General features: G+C 46.6%; 1 long non-coding RNA gene across 1 annotated transcript; it reads right to left on the reverse strand.

Annotated features, from left to right (window-relative positions):
- Positions 1–2,783: 2,783 nt before the first annotated feature.
- LOC147729521 (uncharacterized) lies at positions 2,784–3,244 on the reverse strand. The gene is made up of 3 exons (XR_015308548.1): positions 3,155–3,244; positions 2,976–3,067; positions 2,784–2,895 (listed from the first exon to the last, which is right to left on the reverse strand). It is a non-coding gene; the product is annotated as an uncharacterized LOC147729521 (long non-coding RNA).
- Positions 3,245–4,671: the final 1,427 nt, after the last annotated feature.

Below are 4,671 nucleotides of genomic sequence, written 5' to 3' on the forward strand. Positions count from 1 at the left end.
AAAGATCCTACCACGGCATCTGTTTGATCCAAACGGAATTATCGGCGTTTTCTCGCCGTTCTCTGCATCCTTTTATTTCCCGGTATGCGTGCGCATCACTGGCTTACGTGATGTCTGCACAGCCTGCCGGGAAATGTAGTTCGAAGTACTGAATGTCCGTGTTTACCGATGGCATCACGCCACCGACGATGCGGATCTTGACACCTAGGTCCTGGGTACCGAAGAGGGTCCTCTGGAGCTGCAGCGCTGGTTGTACCACCCCAGGGCCCCCTCACCCAGGCTGTGCACTCTGCCATTGCAGGTTGCATGTCTTGGTGCAGGAAAATTCAAACAGTCAGCATGGCACACAGCCCTGTGTGCCATGCTAACCATACACTGTATAAGATATTATTAAGTCACCCCCTACTGCCGGCCTTTAGCCCTAAGGCGGGGTGCACTATATCCTATGTGTGGGCATATCAGCATGAGAAGATATTCCCCTACAATGTCCAGTCTATTCTGATATATTCTAAGTGCACAGGGAAGCCATGAAGAGTGCATGGGTTGGATACGTGTCAACACACGTTTTTTACCTCCATGATGGCTTCACTGATTTCTTAGCAGTTTGGTACCAAACATCTTGTCTTAATAAATCCTCACTAATGCCAGTGTTGGATTTATTAATAAATTCACACAGGAGACCCTTTTAAAGGGTTCCCTCAAACCTAACCAACCACTAGTGGGGTCTCTGGCCAGTTTTTGCCAGCCTGCCACCACCTGATGCTGACCTCATGGGGTGAGAGCCAGCACTCTCAGAGGTCAGTTCAGTACCTGCTCTGGGTGGGGGTATTTTACACCTCCACCAGGACAGAATGGGCTTCCCAGGCAGGAAGCTTCAAAGGCAATGCCGACTTTTAAATAGAACCCAGAAAACCCCAGACAGGGGAGGTCAAGCCCATTTTCCTGTTCCACTTTTGGTGAGAGGAAAGGCTGGAAATTTAGTTAGATGATGAGGAGGGCACCCCATCAGCCTGCAACACCCCTAGGGAGGAGCAGGCAGGTGAACCCCTCTCCTGAAATTCCTTCTTCTTGAGATGGTGGGAACAACTCCAATCAGGGCTCGGGCAGTGCCTCTTTCCACAGGAAGTGGTCACTAAAGGGTGTAGACACCCTAAAGGTAAGAAGACCATTTACTTCTAACTGCCTTCCCTTGTAACATTCCTAAATCCAGTATTTAGGCGGCTCCCCAAAACCTGCACATGAGATTCATCGACCAAAGAAGACCAGGACAAAAGAAGACCTGCTACGCGGGAATAGGAGCCCTACTGCAGAAAGAAAAGGAGCCAAACCCTGCCAGCTGTAAGAAGAACTCTGCAATTGCTGCTGCTGTGTTGTTCTGAAACCTCACAGGACTCCAAGAATCGCGGAGCACCCCCAGGCTTTCAAGAAATAGCATAGAAGCTCCCTTGGAGTGGAGTTATTACTCCCTTGCACACCGTAGGCACCAACCCCATAACGTCTGGTGTGTCGACTTGCTGCTCCCCGATGACCTCGATGCAGCACCAAAGCAAGAAGAGGTGCCACAGCTCCGGAGGGTCAGATCTGCCTCTCCACCAAGTTTGCAGGCACCAGGGCTTACCGGAGCTGCAGCATGGCCATACTCAGGATACTGGACCCCAGCAATAAAACCAAGAAGAAGAGACTGCTGCAGACTCACAGAGCACCAGAAGCAAGCACCCATCGAGGGACGTCGAGACACCTGAGACCCAACTCCTGAGTGGCACATCTGTCCTCAGATTGCCTCACCAAGTTGCCTGCTCCTGACCGCAAGGACCCTTAAAGACGCACAATGCCCAGCTAACCTGTTCGCTTTGCACCCGTCCCCACCACCGACAAACCAGCTCTGCTCCCGTGGTCCCCCAGGCTCTTGTGACTTCCTCCCTACAAGAAGACTAAGCCAGACTTAACAGTAAGTGCAACTGTGCAGTGCATTTTTAAGTAGCCCTCGTTGTCTTTGTGCACCAGTTTTCAAGACCCTCAGCGCTCAGCTCCCCCCAATCTGGGACGCTCTTAAACTTCTCAGCTGAAACTTTGGACCTGGTCCAGACATTGCCCTAAAATGAGATGAAGAGAGAAACACAGAGGGAGCCAGGCCCTAAGGGACAGGTGAGGAGGCTGGGCCTTATCTTTGAACAAGCACACCAAAAAATTGCCTCGCCACCTACATTTAAATCCACACTTGAGGAAAGTTGAACACGCTAGCTGTCGTAATCAAATGGGTATTTTTATTTATACCAAAACATTTTTTTCATTAATCAAAGTTTGTTGAAAACAGTGAATAAAAGACACACAAAAACACTTCTCTACATTACATATTTACACCAAAATTGTTGTGCTTTTCTCTATACAAAAGTATTACAAATTGATCAAAACAATCAAACGCAAATAGAGAAATAAATCTGAAACAAACAGAACAGTTTGAACATGTGCAACATAAGACAATACATTTTCTGTAAATGTGAAGAATGAATAAAGCACAAAAAGGTTTGAAAAAAGGAAAAGGAAAATTAGAAAAGGAACAAAATCAATTTGTAAATCTTTTTGCAACCAGCAAATACTGGTGTAAAGGAGTGGATCGCAATTAATCCTTTCTAACTGGCCAACGCGTTTTGAATCCAGGTGGTAATTTACTGGAATCTCATCAGGGCGCAATTAATCTGTCTGTTAGGGAAAGGAAAGGGTAACGAATTTTAGTCTTTGTAACTATAGACACAAATCCCTATTGTGTGACACTCAGGAATTAGAATGAACCTACCAGTGTAGGGAGGAAGCGAATTCATGAAAAAGAGCATGTTGAGTCTGACTGTGCAGAGTTGAACTTTTCGTTGTGCAATCAAGGAGAGGGTGGGGGGCCACCTAAAAATGAATCAACCATTGTAAGATTGCCACCATTTATCTGTACATAGTCAAAATGAAGAAAAAGTGAAACGGCATACCGTCAGCAGATGCATTAAAAAGAGCTGACGGCTGACGCTGAATTAACGTTGTGTTCCCTGACGGGCATCAATTAGGCTGTTGGGCGTTTGCGCTGTGGGGGTAAGGGGAACAAATAAATAAATAAACCGTGCTTTGATGTGACCCGTTCATGCTCTGCAAATGTGCCGTGAAAACGTACCATGAATTAACAATTACGGTGCCGAGTAGCCTCGTATTTTCTTTTTATTATTCGCCTTGTGACTCCGGCGTTGTGGCGGCATCCACTGTGGCAATAGCGGGATAGATAAATTAAAATCTGAAGGATGCCGAGAGTCTAGGTAGACAAAGTAAAGAGCACACGAACGTAGCATACCTGTGTCCGCCCTAGTCCTTGTCTACGGCATTCTGCAGTGGTTCAAAGATGGACGCTGGGTGTGTTCACCTGGTTAAAGCCCTCAGGTGGAGAGCTATGCCTTATGGGAGAGGTAGTTTTGTGCCCAAGAGCACGGATGCGAATACATTGGATACGAATTGCTACAATTGTAGGAACAATTTATATGAAGGTGGAAGGGGTGGCGCCCCGTGTTTGATGGTATTATAGGAATGATTGGATTCATGAGGAGGAATGAGACAAGCAGAACAGCACAGGCCATTACATGGCGCCAAAGCACTATAGCATTATAGTCTTGCAATCTCAGATAAGCTGTTGAGACCTTTCTGCACACTGTTGAACTTAAGAATGAGATATGCTTCCTTTTTGAGAAGCATTCTGTCCACACTACAGATATGTAGAGATCTGTTAAGTTCCGGAGTAAGTTTGTAACTACATACAAATCACCACAGGTGATAGGAAGAGTCTGGGAGTAAATACTGATTTCAAGAAAAAGTCTTTTGTTTGTATATGATTTCATAGCCCTGAAGAAGTTGCAAGAGATGTGACGAAACACGTGTTGGCAGAGATCAAAGAGAAGTTACAAAGAAGAAAAATAAAAGAAGTAGACATGAAAATGTGTGTACAATTGGTCACAAGTGGACTGTAAATGTTCAAGCGTGTGCTGGGGAACTTCCTAGTATCGTTGAGTGGGTTTATGCCACATATCGGAGTGAGAGGTGGTTCTTTTCACCCTAGGCGCTGCTATTGATTAGTATTTTCTATATAGAAATTGATTGTGTATTTCCCTAAGTGTGCAATCGCTCTACCACAAACCACCATTTGGTTAGAACTTCAGTTTCCATCACCCTCACCGTCTCCGCCGCTTGGTGCAGGTCTTGATGCATGAGGTGGAGGTCAATGCGGACGCTGTTCACTTTGGATTCCCCCTTCTACCTGGAGTCCTGAATTACTTGAATGATGACTGTTAAGCCCCTGGGGGCTAGCAAGGTACAACAGGGGGTGGCATTCATGGGCCCCTATTATCTGTCACAGAAGTCCATTTTGGTCTAGGCTGGCTTCAGCATGGGGGTTCATTGCATCCCATCTCCCTCTGTAAGGTGACAGTTGATGTAGGGAGAAAAGACGAGGTACAGCTGGCCCGCTTGACTCCGGCAGCACGAGCAGCCGCTCCACCAAGTGTAGATCTGCCCTGGGGAGGGGCCACTACCATCCACCATTTGAATCTGAATCAAATGAGGCTTGTGCGTAGGGCTGTAAATAGTCGTACGACTGTGCATTGCATGTAATTACTTTGCCTGTCTTTTGCACGTGTTTTTTAGCGC

This window comes from Lissotriton vulgaris, chromosome 2_1, assembly GCF_964263255.1.
Source record: "Lissotriton vulgaris chromosome 2_1, aLisVul1.2, whole genome shotgun sequence".
Classification (NCBI taxonomy): domain Eukaryota; kingdom Metazoa; phylum Chordata; class Amphibia; order Caudata; family Salamandridae; genus Lissotriton; species Lissotriton vulgaris.